The sequence below is a fragment of the Peromyscus leucopus genome, chromosome 2, assembly GCF_004664715.2.
Source record: "Peromyscus leucopus breed LL Stock chromosome 2, UCI_PerLeu_2.1, whole genome shotgun sequence".
Classification (NCBI taxonomy): Eukaryota; Metazoa; Chordata; class Mammalia; order Rodentia; family Cricetidae; genus Peromyscus; species Peromyscus leucopus.
The window spans coordinates 122,630,936-122,647,922 of record NC_051064.1 but is presented as its reverse complement, the minus strand read 5'-3'; the positions used below and the strand labels follow the sequence as shown (position 1 = coordinate 122,647,922).

The 16,987-nt window shown below is 46.4% G+C and overlaps 1 long non-coding RNA gene across 1 annotated transcript; it reads left to right on the top strand.

Annotated features, from left to right (window-relative positions):
• The first annotated feature begins 4,573 nt into the window (after window positions 1-4,573).
• LOC119087445 lies at window positions 4,574-16,241 on the top strand. The gene is made up of 2 exons (XR_005090898.1): window positions 4,574-4,860; window positions 14,275-16,241. It is a non-coding gene; the product is annotated as an uncharacterized LOC119087445 (long non-coding RNA).
• The last annotated feature ends 746 nt before the right edge of the window (window positions 16,242-16,987 follow it).

Here is a 16,987-nt window from a genome sequence, read left to right as displayed (position 1 = left end):
AACGCAGTCACTTGAGCTCAGTGTAGGCTAGAAAAGAGCTTATTTCTGTTCTCTTAGAGAGGCCACAGGAGGGACTGGGGATGGGGCTCAGTTGGTAGATACATGGTTAGCCATGTATGAAGCCCTGGGTTCAGTTCCCAGCATCATGGAAAAATCAAGCACTGTGGTGTCAGTACTGGGGAGGCAGAGGCAGGAGGACCAGAAATGCAAGGCCCTGGTTCGCTTCATAATGAGTTGGAGCCAGCCTGGATTACATAAGACCCTGTCTCAAAAAAACAAAATAAAACAAGTCACAGAATGCAAGTGTCCAAAGAATTATTTGATATGTAAATCACAGCTCCAGATTAACCATGTCACCCACTGAAACTGCTTTCACGACCATGTGGGCTATAAATGCAAAGACTTGCTTATTTTACTTGCATTCTTCATTTTAAAAATATTTCTCTTATGGTTGAAATAGTGTAAAATCTGCCATCTTTTCTTTTTTCCCCTGTCTCTGCCTTCCAAGGGCTAGGATTAAAGGCGTGCAACACCATCGCCTGGCCAAATCTGCCATCTTAATCATTTTCAGTGTCCAGTCCACTGGTGCTGGTGGGCAACTCTCTCTGTCTGTAACCTTTTCATCTCACAAAGTCTGAAGCTCCCCCTGTGGCATCACTACCTGCTCCCTCTCCTCATGGCTCCTAGCAACCGCTTACTCTAAATATCTCGCTTAGTGGAGCCACACTGTGCTTGTCTTTTTGTTACTGCTTATTTTGCTTTACAGAATATCTTTAAATCTCATTTGCACAATCAAATGTGTCAGAACTTCCTGTTTCACAACTGAACAGAGTATTCTAGTCTGTGGACATCCCCACATCTGGCTTACCCATTCACCTATCAATGGACACTTGGATTTTGTCCATGTTGTATATATTGTGAATGACTCTACTGTAGAACTTGAGTATGCAAATATCTCCTTGAGATCTCATTTTCAGTTCTTTTGAGTATATGCCCAGAAAAAAAGAATTGCTGGACCCTAGTAATAGCATTCTTAATATTCTGGGCACCTGTCCGCCATACTCTTTTCCTTTTAAAAATTCCTACCCTGAAGGCAGCAGAGTTCCAATTTCCTTCAGACCTTGGAATGCTTATTATCTTCTGTACATTCATAGTGGCCATCTTAATAGTGTGAGGTAGTATCTCACTGTAGTTTTGGTTTACATTGCCCTAATAATTAGTGATGTTGGGCACCTTTGCATTGGTGAAAGTATTACCCTATTTGTGTACCATTGTTTTTTTGTTTGTTTGTTTGAGATAAGATCTTGCTATTTATTTTGAGATAGAGTTTCACTATGTAGCCCTGGCTGACAAGGAACTTACTCTGTAGACCAGGCTGGCCTCAAACACAGAGAGATCCACCAGCCTCTACCTCCTGAGTGCTGGGATTAAAGGCATGCACAACCATACCCAGCTCCATTTTCTTCTCTTGAGACAGGGTCTCTTACTGAACCTGGAACTCAGTGGCTGACCAGAAAGCTCCAGCCTCCACACACACACTGAGGCACGTGTTATGCCCCCAAACCTACACATACAAAGAAACACACAACTGTAAAAAGAAGTTTTTAAAAGATCTCTAAGGGGCCTGGAGAGCTGGCTCAGCAGTTAAGAGACTGGCTGCTCTTCTAGAGAACCCGGGTTTGATTCCCCGCACCCACATGGCAGCTCACAACTGCCCTAAACTCCAGTTCTCCAGGGTCCATTACCCTCCTCTGGCTCCAAAGGCACCAGTAAAGCATGTGGTACACAGATATAGATGCAGCCAAAATACTCACACATAATTTTAAAAAATCTTCAAGATAGTACCTATGAGATTATGGGCTGTCAGTTTAACCTTCCACCATACGAAATAAAAGCATTTCTTGCTAGGATGAAAAACCATTCAATGCATATTCACCTAAGATCAGTTCAGCGAGAGGTCCCTCTGGATCACTGACATGTCTTAGACCCAGGAAAGGAAGGGACCTTTTACCTACAGTATTTGCTTATTCATTCATGCACTCATTTTGCATGGCTGGGGATCGAACCCAGGGCCTTGCATATGCTAGACAAACATTCTACCATTATGCTACATCCCTAACCACAGGAGATAATTTTATAAAACCCATAAGAGAGATGAAGGTTTTTTGAGGGAATGATTACTTTTTGAAAAAACAGGGTCTTACGTAGCCCAGGCTAAGTCGAACCTTCTATGCCGCTGAATATAGCAATGATCTTCTAGCCTCTACCTCCAGAGTGCTGGGATTACAGGTGTGCACTACCATACTCAGTCAGAGGGGGATGATATTATTGTTATTACTATTACTAGTATCTATTATTATTTTTGACACAGGATCTCACTAGGTAGTCCTGGCTGGCCTTGAACTCACAGAGACTCTGCCTCTCTCTCCAGAGTGGTGGGATTAAAGGCATGTCCCACCACACCTGGCTGATATTATTAGAACTAGCCTACATTTTCATTCCTGGATCCTGGAAGATATTCTTTACCAATCTATGAAGTTTGGAGGCAAATATATACAGACATAAAAAACCAATCAAGACTGTGGACCTCCATTTTACCACCCATACAAGCGGCATTAGCTAGTGAGCCATCGTTAGGCTTTATTTATAAAGGAGCTAGCTGCTCGCCACGCTTCTGCAGCCTCTTTACAACTCGCTCACATAGTTATTATTGGCACGGGCCTTGTTCTTCTCTGCCAGCCCTCAATGACTCACTTTTGGAAGCCAGTGGATTCTTCAGCGATGCCTTTTCTTGGGCAGGCTGCTCCTTCCTACCCGATGAACTTTCCCTGCACGCTCCATCAGCCAGTTTGCTTGGAAACAGAGTTTTCACCATATAGCCCCGGCTGACCGAACTCACTCTGTGTAAACCAGGCTGACTTCAAACTCACAGAGATCCACCTGCCTCTGCCTCCCGAGTGCTGGGATCAAAGGCGTGAGTCACAACATCTCGCCTTGATCAGCCAGTCTTTTGTCACTGTCTCCTCCTCACACCACCCAGGCCTGTGGCCAACTATGGAAACTGTTAACTAGCGATGGCTAAATGTGCTGGTAAGGGTTTTTTGTTTTGGTTTGGTTTTTTTGTCAGCTTGACACAGCTAGAATCATCTGGGAAGAGGGAACCTCAACTGAGGAGATGCCTCCATCGGATTAGCCTGTAGTTCATTTTTTTGATTGATGATTGATGTGGGAAGGCCTCACCCACTTTGGCAGTGTGGCACCCCTGGCAGGTGGTCCTGGGGTGTATAAGAGAGCAGGCTGAGCAAGCCATGGAGAGCAAGCCAGTGGGCAGTGTTCTTACCTGGCCTCTGCTTCAGCTCCTGTTTCCCAAGTTCCTGCCTTGACTTCTTGCATGAAGGACTACAGACTGAGAGGAACTAAACCCTTTCATCCCCAAGATGCTTTTGGCCAGAGTGTTTATCACAGCTGTGGAAAGCGAACTAATACACTAGATGAGAATAATGCAGGCTCCCATGTTCTATGCCCAGCCATGGCTTGAGTTTCCTGAGCAGGTATACCATCTCAGCTGCATCCTGGGAATAATCTAGAATCAGTCACTCTAGCCATGAAGACATTCCCACTTTTACATTCTACTTCCTGGGTGAAGATACGTTTCCAATGTTATCACCAAAGCTCCAGTCCTTTCAAATGGCTCCTGACCAGGAATTCCCTCGGAGCAAGGTTTGGAAAAGATGACAGTCTCCATCCTACCCCATAGACTCCTATTTTCAGATGCCATTTTGAAAATAGGCATTATGGAGGTATAATTACAGAAGATACAATGCATTCTTTCTTGATTTGTTTGGGGGATAGGGTGTGGCTTCGTAACCCAGACAACCCTTGAACACTTGGTCCTCCTGCTTCAGCTCCCCAAGTGCTGGAATTACAAGCCTAAGACACTACGTGTAGTTTACTAACTGGCATCTCCCCCTGCAGATTAGCCTGGAATGTTCTAGAATTTAACGTAGTGGCCTTTACCCTTTGTGTCTTTTCTTCCCTGAGGGTTTTTTGTTGTTGTTTTGTTTTGGCGGTTCATCTTCGCTGTTGCTTGTAAACAGTCGTGTTACACAGTTGCGGAATCCATATGCCACAGGTGGCTGTTCCCGTTGCACCTGTGGGTAGACATCTGCTGCTGCTTCTGATCTACCCTCCGATACCTGTTCCTCCATGGTGGCACAGTTCCTTTAAGGCAGTGGTTCTCAACCTTCCTAATGCTGTGACCCCTTATTAAACAGTCCCTCCTGTGGTGGTCACCCCAACCATAAAATTGTTTTGTTGCTACTTCATAACTTTAATGTTGCTGCTCTTATGAATTGTGATGTAAATAGCTGTGTTTTCCGATGGTCTTAGATGATTCCTGTGAAAGGACCGGTTAACCCCGCATAGGGGGTCGCGACCCACATGTTGAGAACTTCTGCTTTTAGAGTTTCTTTCGGTGAGAGCATGAGGTTTTGTCAGTAGATGGTGCTGCAGAGCCATCGCAGCAGGCAGGAACTTGATTTTCCCTTCCTGGTTCTTCAGAGTTTGACTCTCTTTCCTCTACTGCCAGAGGCACACACAGGCACGGGAGCTGTTAGTGTCTTGCCTGGCTGTGTGTCCTCATTACGTTAACGGCTACGAAAACATAGCCTTAGCCCAGGGCCACCTTGAACAGTGCTCCCACTGAGGACACTGCCCACCTCAGGTCTTGCTCAGCCCAGATGGCTCTGACACTCTTGACTCCTGGGTGCCAGTCCCAGCTTCTGCTAACCAGCTCCCTGAAGGATGTTTCCAGCATCTCTCCCCGTGTGGATGTCGGGCCTTGTGCCACTCCATCTGAAAGTAGGTTCATGACTCTTCTGGGTACTTCTGCTAGCTGTCACCTGCCTGTGAAACTTGGGTGTTTCTGCTACCAAGTCCAGCCTGAGTGACCCAGCACACTAGTGCTGCTGCTTCTTCTTCTTCTTCTTCTTCTTCTTCTTCTTCTTCTTCTTCTTCTTCTTCTTCTTCTTCTTCTTCTTCTTCTTCTTCTTCTTCCTCCTCCTTCTTCTCCTTCTGCTGCTGCCGCTGCCGCTGCCACCGCCGATTCTTTTTTTTTTTTTTTTTTTTTTGAGACAGGGTTTCTCTGTGTAGCCTTGGCTGTCCTGGAACTCACTCTGTAGACCAGACATGCCTCTGTCTACTAAGTACTGGGATCAAAGGCATGTGCCACCACTGCCCGGCTTCCAGCATACTTCTTATATTATCATACATGTTTTCCAACAGGTTTACATCCTAGCTTCCGGAAAAGAATCCCCTCTTCCAGTTCGTTTCTTTGGGTGCCTTCTCTCAGCTTTAGGATTATCTTAGGATTGAACTCAGGGCCTTGTGTATACTAGGCAAGCACTCTACTACTGAACTACATCAGGCTGTTCTAGTTCTAGGAAAGGTTTATATTTTTCTACTCTGGATATCTTTGGGTGGTTGCTTCCAGGATACCTCACAGACACCGAAATCGGAAGATTCAGAAGTCTTTTTTGTTTGTTTGTTTGTTTGGTTGGTTGGTTTTTTGAGACAGGGTTTCTCTGTGTAGTTTTTGGTGCCTGTCCTGGATCTTGCTCTGTAGACCAGTCTGGCCTTGAACTCACAGAGATTCACCTGACTCTGCCTCATGAGTGCTGGGATCAAAGGCGTGTGCCACCACTGCCTGGATCAGAAGTCTTTTATATAAAATGACACAGTATTTGCTTGTACCCTACATACATCCTCCTGTTTATCTTTGTAATATCTAGTACAACGTAGACGCTAGATGAGGAGTAGCTATACTGTACTGTTTACAGGATGATGGCTAGGGTAAAAGTCTTTCTGTGGACAGTGGAGATAGAAGTGTTTTTGTTTTGTTTTGCTTTGGTTTTTGGTTTTCTTGAGACAGGGTTTCTCTGTGTAATAGCCCTGGCTGACTGTTCTGAAAATCACAGAGATCTGCCTGCCTCTGCTTCCTGATTGCTTAGATTAAAGGTGTGCACCACCACCGCCCTGTGGAGATTTTTTAAAAAACACTTTCGCCCCATGATTGACGAACTCTGCGGATGAGTTAGAATCACAGACCCTGTCGGCCAGTTTCGCACATTTGCAGCACCGTTTGTTGAAAAACAAACAAAACCCTGACTTACATGGTAACTTTGTCAAAAGTGAATCTTGTATATATTTCTTCTATCAATTTCAAAAATTAATCTTGTATACATTTCTTCACTCTTCCACAGACCCTGTGGAACACAGTCTCTGCCTTGAAGCACAAGTACCCTGCTAGTTAGCATTCTTCCACTGGGATAAGACCCTGCAAGAGGGCTGCAGGGCTGGCTCAGTGCTTCTGAACTCTGGTTGGTCTTCCAGAGGACAGGCATGGCTTTGATTGACAGCACCCACATGGTCACAACCTTCTGTCACTTCAGTCCTGCAGATCTGGTGCCCTCTTCTGGCTTCCCTTGGTACTGTAAGCACATGGTGAACAAAAATACACCCAGGTAAAACACACACATTTAAAAAGAAAACAATCTTTAAGAAGCAACTTCATTTGGGAAAGGTTTCCTTTGGTTTCTGGTTGAGGACCTATATTGTCCGTCACACCAACTGGTATGGCAGAGGACAGGCACATGGTGATGGGGGTGTGGGAGAGAAGGTTGGCAACTGCTTGTTCTATAGTTCTGATCAGGAAGCAGAGTTCAACAGGAACCGGGTGGGCTTTGACCAGAAGCCCACCACCTTCCTCCAGCAAGGCTCCACCTCCTACACAACCTCCAAAACTTGGCCACCAGCTGAGGGCCAAGTATCCCATCCAGCTTTTCATTCTGGAAGCGTAACACTTCTCCTTGGCCTGGGCAATGCCTCAGATGCCACCCAGGCCTGGCGACGCAATGAGATCCCCACATGAAGGCAGGAGAGGATTGACTCTACAAAGCCATCTTCTTCCCTCCATATGTACTGTGGCATGGGTGCCCATCCATCACACACACACATTATACATTGAATTTAAGAAAGAATTTCTCCTAACTGCACCCTTTTTCAAAATTGCTTCAACTACCCAAGATCCTTTGCACTTTCTATTTCTACAAAATCCTCCTGATATTTCTATCCAGAGTACACCAAATCTAGAGATTAATTTAAGGATAACTGACATCTTTTTTTAAAGAGTCGTTTTATTTTTATTTTATGTATGGGTGTTTTACCTGCATGTATGTTTATGTGCCATGTGTGTACAATGCTCACAGAGGTCAGAAGAGGTCATCTGACCCACTCAGATTGGAGTTACAGATGCTTATGAGCCACCACGGGGGTGCTAGGAATCAAACCTAGGACCTCTGGTAGAGCAGTAAGTGCTCTTAAGTGCTGAGCCATCTCCCAGGCACAAGAATTGACTTATTGATAGTACTGTGTCTTTCAGTCCATGTTTAATTTCTCAGCAGCATCATGTTTCAGTGTGTAGTTCCTATAAATATTTTGTAATTATTGTATATGTGTGTGCATCCATGGGCACACAAATGTGCCATGGTGCATGGAGGGAGGCCAGAGGACAGCTTTATAGGTTGTTTCTCTCCTTCCACTTATCATAGAGTGCTGATTCGGTTTTTGTTAGCTTGACACAAACTAGACACCTTGAAGGAGGGAACCGAGGAACTGCCTCAATTAGAGTAGCCTGTGGGAGGGTCTGGAGGAGGGTGTCCCTTAATGGTTAACTCATGTAGGAGGGGCCAGACCACTGGTGGTGGTGACATCCCTAGGCAGCTGGTCCTGGCCTACAGAAGAAAAGTAGCTAAGCAGAAGCCAGTAAGCAAGCCACAGTTGTCTGTGGTTCCATCCTCTACTCCTGCCCTGACTTCCTTCAGTGATGGACTGATCGGGAAGTTCAGCCACACCACCCCTCTCCTCTTCCTGTTTCTGGTCCTGGTGTTATCACAACAATGGGAAGCAAACCAGGACACACAGGTCTGGGGATCTCACGCAGGTCATCAGGCTTGCACAGCAAGTGCTTTACCCCCCTCCCTTTACCCAGCCCTCTCACCAGCCTTACATCTCTAAGATGTATTAGGTGCTATTATAAATAGCATGGTCTCACTTGGGAGGAGAGGCGAGAGGATCATCACAAAATTGAGGATAGCCTGATCTATATAGTTAGTTCTAGACCAGTCTAAGCTACATTGGAAGATCCTGTCTCAAAAAGACAATGATCTTGAATTTCATTCTCTAAAATTATTTTTGATAGGGTATAATAGTAAAATTGATGTTTGTATGTTGAACTTGTGCCCTGGATCCTTGACAAATTTATTACTATGAGTTATCTTTTTTTTTCTGTAGAATGTTCTGTCTATACACTCATCCTACCTGTAAATAAGGCAATTTTATTTCTTTTACTCTAATCTGTGACCTTCCATTTGTCTATTGTCTTAATTGACTAAGACTGCTGGTACAATGTTGACTAGAAGTTGTTAAGGACAGACGTCTCTTTTGTTTCTATTCCTGATCTCTGGGAGAGGCATCCAGTTTTCATCACTACATACCATGTTGCCTCCAATGTGGCAGGTTTGTTTGGCTTTGGTATTTGGCTTCATCACTGTTCTGTTGCTATGAGGAGACACCATGACCAAAGCAACCAGGACTCAGGCGTGACTGGAGCAGTAGCTGAGACCTCACATCAGATCCACCACAAACTGCGGAGAGACAGAGAGAGAGAAGGGGAGAGAGAAAGAAAGGGAGAGAAAGAGAGATGAGGAGAGAGAGAAAAGGGGAAAGAGAGATGCGAGGGGGTGGTATGGGGAGAGACAGAGAGACAGGGAGAGAGACAGAGAGACACACATAGAAAGAGATGTTGAGAGACAGAGAGAGAATAGGCACACAGAGACAGACAGACACACAGAGACCCTATACATAAATAGACACACAGAGAGACAGAGACAGGGACTGGTGTAGGCTTTTGAAAATCCAAAGCCCACCCCCAGTGACACACCTCCTCCAACAAGGCCACACCTCCTAATCCTTCCTAAATAGTTCACTAAATGGGGATTAAGCATTCAAATATATGAGCCTATGGGTCTCCTTCTTATTCAAACCACCACAGTGCTTATTTACTTATTGGGGAGAGGACTTGTGGAAGTCAGGATATGGTCTGTTTTATCCTTGGATCCTAGGGATCGAACTTGAGTCATCAGGCTTAGCAGCAATCACCCTAACCCACTGAGCCATCTTGTTGGCCCTAGTTTGGTGCTTTTAGACAGGCTCTCACTTTATAGCTTGGGCTGGCCTAGAACTACTATATAGCCCAGGATGTCCTTGAACTTCCAATACTCCTGCCAAAGTCTCCCTAGTGCTGGATCAGCCATCATGCTTTATTTATTTTAGTTTCAAGAAAAGGGATTGCTATATTTATGTAGCCCAGGCTGGCTTGGAACTCCTGATCCTCCTGACTCTGTTTCCCAAATGCAGAGATTACAGGCATTTGTCAACCATACATGGCTTTGGCTTTAACACTAGTTTTTCATAAATTCATTTCATAAAGTTAACGACATTCCTTTGTGGGCTGGAGAGATGGCTCAGAGGCTAAGAGCACTGGCTGCTTTCTGCAAGCTGCAAAAATATACAAAGTAGGATTTCAGCTGATTATGACAAAGCTAATGCCTGGAAGTAGCCAAGGGCCTTCCAGAGGTCAAGCTGAGGCTCAAGGAGCCATGGTGATATTTGGCTTTTGATTCTGCTATGAGTTTCTTGCTATTGTAGCTTTTCCATCATTTATTGGGCACCATTTCCCCTCTACTAAAGGAATATTTAGATAACCGTGTGGGCTGACAGCTATGCACAGCCAGAACCCCAGTTCAAGCCTCCCTGTAATTATCATCATTGGCAGCATCTGGCCAGGTCCATCCCCAGATGGAGGAAAGTACTTAATCAGAGATACCTCTGTACTCTCTAAGAACAAACTTAACCATCCAGGCTACCTATTTGAGAAAGCCTGGTGGATGTGCCAATTAAGCTTAACTTTCTCCTTTCCCAAACCTTACCTCTAGTTCCAGATCTCCCTTTAACTATCACCAGAGGCATCTAGCAGTATATAGGTTGCCTAGCGATCAAGCACACCTACCCCCACCCTGCAGAAAAAACTGCAGATAGCTTGGACAGATAGGAGCCACAGGAAAAAAGAAGGCAGTTTTATTTTCTCCCATTGACCTAGCAAGTTATAGATTCTTAATATTTTCTACCAATCACATTTAAGATTATAGTTGAGCACATAAGATCCCTCTTCTTAGATATTACCCGAATTTAGCTTTGAGTTAATTCTTCAGTCATTTCCATTTTGGGTTGCAAGTGATAATTAACAATTATTGCCCCTCTATGTGATTCTTATCACTCCTCCATCTGCCCCTGGAAGCCTGGTGGTCACTGCCTGAGGAAAATTCTTACCTGCCTTTATGACCCTGTAGAATTCAAGCCTGCCTGGTGACCTTGCTTGGCCAGGGGCTTGCTATTGCTTGGGTTTATAACTGGATTCCTGGGAGACTTAGGAGGAAGGTGAAGAACTTAGAGATGGAGAACAGAGAGGGATAAGGAGGATTTTGACCATAGAGTACATGTGGGCGAGATGGAAGATGAGGAAGTCCTAGCTGGATAAGAACAAGGTGAAAAGGACCTAGATGAGGCAGAATTAAGATAGAACTTAGATGGAGCAATAGATAAATATAGAGAGAAAGCAGGCAAGAAAGGAGCTAGGCACGAGGACAGAACTGAAGCTGTGTATATAGAATGTTATGCCAGAGGAATTAAAGCAAGTAGACTATAGAGCTCAGTGTGCTGAGATCCTCTTTCCCAAAAATAGTCCTTGCCATTAGTAGTTCTCTCTCCTGAGCCCCTGGGATGTATAATATTAAGGCTGGTCCCTCTAACATTATACAAGAGCTGCTCTTCCAGAAGTCCTGAGTTCAATTCCCAGCAACCACATGATGGCTCCCAACCATCTGTAATGAGATCTGGCGCCCTCTTCTGGCCTGCAGGCATTCATGCAGACAGAACACTGTACATGACAAATCGTAAAAAGGACATTTCTAGCTGGGCTCTGGTGGCACACGCCTTTAATCCCAGCACTCAGGAGGCTGAGGCAGGCAGATCTTTGTGAATTCAAGGCCAGCCTGGTCTACATAGCGAGATCCAGGAAAGGCACAAAGCTACACAGAGAAACCCTGTCTCGAAAAACCAAAAAAAAAAAAAAAAAAAAAAAGACATTTCTTTGTATTCCTAATTTTGAGATTTTTTTTTTTTTAAAATCATGAGTTTTGATTTGTCATATTCTTTGTGTGTTCACACGGATATGTGAGTACACTTGTGCATGTGTCTGAGCATGCATATGGAATCTAGAGGTGGATACCAGGTGTCTTCCTTTAATTTTTTTTGAAATTTACTTATTTGTATTTTATAGGTATGGGTGTTTCGCCTTGTGCACTACATGCATTCAGTGCCTGCAGAGACCAGAAGAGGGTGTTGGGTTGGGTTCCCTGGAACTGGATTTACAGATGGTTGTGAGCTACCATGTGGGTGCTAGGAAGTCGAACCCAGGTCCTCTGGAAGAGCAGTCAGTGCTCTTAACCTCTGAGCCATCTCTCCAGCCCCACCCCTCGTATATTTTGAGATGGGTCTCTCACTGAATCTAGAGCTCACCAATTTGACTAGGCTGACTGACCAGAGAGCCCCAGGGTTCTCTTTTCCTCCCCGAGCCCTGAGGTTACAGATGCACACACACACCACCACACAGGGCTTTGCACATGGGTGCTCAGGCTCGCACCTGAGACAGCTCTGCAGTTCCAGATTCTTTTTATGTGTCCATTGAGACAAAACATGGTTTTCTCTTTCTTGTTTACCCAGCCATTCTTTGTTCCTCTTTTCTTTCTTTTCCCCTTCTTTTGTGTACTGTTAGTAATTGTCTTAGGGTTTCCATCGCCTGGAAGAAACACCATGATCAAAAAGCAAGTTGGGGAGAGAAGGTTTTATTTGGCTCACACTTCAACATTGCTGTTCATCAGTGAAGGAAATCAGGATAAGAACTCAAACAGGGCAGGAATCTGTAGGCAGGAGCTGATGCAGAGGCCATGGAGGGAGAGCTGCTTAATGGCTTGCTTCCCATGGCTTGCTCAGCCTGCTTTCTTATAGAACCCAGGACCACCAGCCCAGGGATGGCTCCACCCATCATGGGCTGGACCCTCCCTCATTGATCTCTTACTGAGAAAATGTCTTACAGCTGGATCTCGTGAAGGCATTTCCTCCACTGAGGCTCCTTGCTCTCTGATGACTCTACCTTATGTCAAGTTGACACACAAAGCCAGCCAGTACAATAATGGATCCTATCTCCACTCTATTATCATCTGGTTGTTTAATGTTTCACTATCTTCTTTTTTAAACTAGTGTTTATGCATCTTTAATAGTCTACCTTCCAATGATAACCTACATCAAGTATACTGTGCAAAGCTTACACAGTACCACCATTCCCCATCCTACTCTTTGTTCTGTGATTTTCCTCTATTTTGTTTCTATGTAAGTTTTCTGCTCCACAGTAAGTGGTTAGCAGCTTTGCTTTTTTTTTTTTTTTTTTTTTTTTTAATGCTGAGGATCAAACCCAGGGACTGGCATTTGCAGGACACAGCCCTTCCAACCACATCTGTAGCACACACCCCACCCCACCCTTGCCCCTTTAAATTCAAGTTATATTTCCTTCTTGAAGGACTCTGGATGACCTAGAATTTCCTATATAAAACAGGCTGGTCTCAAACTCAGAGAGAAGCACTTGCTTCTGTGCTGTGGAATGGTCTGTATGTCAAATTGCTCTGATTGGTCAATAAATAAAACACTGAATGGCCAGTGGCCAGGCAGGAAGTAGGTGGGACAAGGAGAGAGAATTGTGGGAAGCGGAAGGCTGAGGCAGAGACACTGCCAGCCGCCGCCATGACCAGCAGCATGTGAAGACGCCGGTAAGCCACCAGCCATGTGGCAAGGTATAGATTTATGGAAATGGATTAATTTAAGATATAAGAACAGTTAGTAAGAAGCCTGCCATGGCCATACAGTTTGTAAGCAATATAAGTCTCTGTGTTTACTTGGTTGGGTCTGAGCGGCTGTGGGACTGGTGGGTGACAGAGGTTTGTCCTGACTGTGGGCAAAGCAGGAAAACTCTAGCTACACTTCTGCCTCTCCAGTGCTGGGATTAAAGGCACATGTCACATCACCCAGCAAATGTAGTTTCAAAATTTAAGTGGATATGCACATGCCCACTTGTCTATATGTGTACCGTGTGTGAGAGCGCTGGTGGAAGCCGGAAGAGGGCATCAGAACCCCAGGAACTGGAGTTAGAGGCAGTTGTGAGTTGCCTGGCATGAGAGCGGGGAACTAACCCTTGGTCCTCTGGGAGAGCACTAGGTACTCTGAACCAGGGAGCCATCATCTCTCAAGTCCTGCTTTTGTTTTTTGATATATGATGATTATCAAATTAAGAAAGTTACCTTGTTAGCTAGGAATTTTTCATTATTCTAAGTAGGATAAATCCTTATAAAATGCTTTTTCTGCATTAGGATAAACACTTTTCTCCTTTAATCTATTAATGTAGTAAATTACAGAGATGAAATTTTCTAATAATAATGAAACATCTTGCATGCCCATGATAAACACTGCTTAATTATGTCGTACTACGTTTTAGGAATTGTTGGAATTCACAGTTTATATTTAGGATTTTCACATCCTTGGGGGGGGGGCAGCCAAGGGGTGCTGGAGAAGCCAGTGATTATGAAAGCCCAGTCTAGAGCATGACTACTGGTCGTTGTTTCCATCAGGTGTGGCGGAGGCAGCCTTATGCCTGAGCAGCCTTGCCCTCCCCCTCCTGTCCACTCCATTTGGGTGTGCTCTGGAGAGTCCATGGAGACAGAAAGCTTTGAGGGCCAGTAAGCAAGGGTCCCTGGGAGACCACACTGGGAAGCCAACTGGCCAGTCTGATCCTTCCCATGGCTCAGGAGTATCACTGTGGTAACTAAGCTTCCAGGCAGAGGTCACAGACCCAGGTTCATGCCTTTTTCTGAGCTGTACCTCTCTTCTGCCTCCCAGCCAAGGCAGCATCCTCCTTCTCTTTAATTACTCAGAACCATTTTCTTTCCCAAAATAAAGACCAGCCTCAGAAAGCCACACATGAAACCAATTTCAAATGAACTTTAATTTTTTTTTTTTTTTTTTTTTGCTGCCCAAATACTGTACATGCAGAAGCCGTGTGAAGAATTTTCTCCTCAAGGGGATTGGCAAGGACGTCACATGAGACAGCCGGCATTTCCCTCCCAGCTGCCCACCTGCCATCCAGGAGCCACAGTTTGGAAAGACGCTGCACACAGAAACTGCTGAGAGCTCGGGTATAAAAGGCTAATTACTTCTTATCGAAACAGTGTGCTTGTCAGTCCCTAACAGCTCTCGCTCGCTCTCTTCGCAGGATGCATTTGGAAATTCTAAAAAAGGGGTTTCTGCCTTCTGTGAGTTTCCATGCTACAGGAGTTGCTAGAAGTCTTGGGTCTGCTTTCCCTGAGGAAGCAGCCACTCTGCCTTCTGAGATAACGTTTGGGAGAAGCGGTTTTAAAAAGCCAAATACTTGGAAGTTCCTTCTCTCGTCCCATCAGAGAGAATTCCTTTAGGAGGCTCTGAGCGTCCACTCTTCCTGGGCTGTCATCTAGAAGCAGAATGAGAACTGGCCCTTGGAAACAGTCATTTCTCACCAAGACCAGAGAGTGGCGGAAGGGTGGGGGTGGGGGCCGACAAATTACAAAGAGGTGACGCCACATCTGTCGGGCTCTGGGGTTCTCTTGTCAGGAGTAGGATCTGAGCATGGACCAAACGAGGACCTGCTCCCAGCAGGAGAACCAGGGGAGATGAACCCGGCCTCCCACCACCTTCAACTCCGAGCCACGACTTCTGAAGCATGGGGAAAGCCATGGAGCAACTAGCTAATGCTCTGATTTACAGATGAGGATGCCAAGGCCCGGTGAGGAGTCTCACACAAGGTCACAGTTTCTGGCAAAAAGAGGGGAGAAAAAAAAAAAGGTAAAGAACAGCCATCCCTGTCCAGGTCATTGGCTAATGGGGCAGATGCTCAGTTGTCCCTGGTATTCTCAGGTCCAGGGACCCTTCCTGGCATCAGTATGGACTTGCTGGCGGGCCCTGTCCCTGTTGGCTAGTGTCCAATCAGAGCCGGTTTCTCCAAAGCAACACTCATGCTTTTCAAGGAGCACCTGCTGAGACAGACTAGGCCGCAGTCTCTCACTCACAGGGCTTTTCTTACAGGCACAGCCAGGCTGGGCCCGCAGAAGCCCACACTCAGGGTTGGGGGAGGGGAGATGCTTTGCTACATTAAAGATTAAGCCCTTTGTCAGAGAACAAGGACCTTCCCTTGGGCATGCCAACGTCTGACCTGTGTTTGTCCAGCTCCACCGACAGACAGAGCTGGTGCCCAAGGAGGCCAAGTTGCTCTCTTTGGCATCACTGACATTGCTCTGAGATGCTCAGGCACTCTCAAAATGACCCTTTCCCAGCCAGGCCAGGCTGATCTGGCCACCATCGAGCCACACCTGATTGGATGGGGCTCCCCTGCTCTCTGATGGTGGTTAATCTCCCCAGCCTCTTTGGACCTGGGCTAGAAGCAGAGCAGACTGGAGGGAGGAGGCAGGGAAAGGGTCTACATTTCCATCTCCTCTCTGATCATCCAGCGGAAGATGATGCAGGAGAGGGGGCACATTCAGAAGAATGTCTATGTGTCAGGACAGTGGAGACAACTGAGGAGCAGGAGAGAAGAGGAGGTGGTAGGGAAGCAGGCCTCTTCTGGTCTACCTCCCCGTGGCCACTACAGAAATGCTGCTGGACAAGCTTCCAGGCCCCACCTGAAGTACCGCATCTCCCCACACTGTGGAGAGCAACCTCGGTCAAAGGCAGCGACTTCTTAAGAGAGTTTGCACAGTGCTGGATGCAATGGGAGAAACGCAGAAGAGCAGCCTTGCTGGGGCGCCACTGCTTCCTAGGGCAGGAGTGATGGAGAACATGAGGTATCAGGAGCTCTGGGTCCCCGGGGACGCAGAACCTGCAGTGTGAGGTCCCTGGCTATGACAGGGCTCCTGGGAACACAGTTGAGGATTGTGCTACATTTCATTTCCAAAGAAATGCCCTGGGAGGGCTCAATTGTCTTTAAAAAACAAAACAAAACAAAACAGAGGCTGCTGGTCTCCCCCAGGCTGGCAGTAAAGGAAGAGCTGGCATGCTTCCGTGGTGGTGGTGGGGGGGGGGGGATCGAGCCCCTGGGAGAGTTAGCTTGACCCCAGTGCAGGACCACCAGGCACCACCTCCCTGCCTCTCCAGAGCCTTCCTTGGTCTTCCCTCTACCCAATGGCATGCTGGCACTGCCCAGGACCCGCTGAATAGGTGATCCTCGGTAGAGCTGGGTGGGAGGAGAGACTGGATGAGAGCCTTTGGGACGGATTCTTCCCCCAAAGGACCAAATATCCCTTTGTCAAACCAAGCCTTGGCCCATTTCCTAGAGAATGTTTCCCATCACAGAGTCCCATCTCTGCCTTCCTTGTAGGGAAGGAATCTGTTAAAAAGTGGGACAGGCTGAGCAGGGCAGAAATACAGAGACACATGCTCTGAGTCATCCATCGCTGCCCACAGCCCAGCATCGCTCGCTCGCTGCAGGGTTACTCCTGTCTTAGCCACAGCGCCGATGAATCCGGCCTGCCTAGAGGAGATGGGACAGCTGAGTTCCTTCCACTCCTGTGACCGCTGCCGCCGGGGGCAAGGGGTTATGTGAGGTGGCCCGCTGGTAAGGGAACTCACAAGGACCCAGTTACTTCTTGACCCATTATCCTTTCCTCAAAGGGCAGATGGCTCCCAGCCCAGGCAAGTCACACGCCTCTTCTGAGACAGGGCTATCTCTAGAATGGCA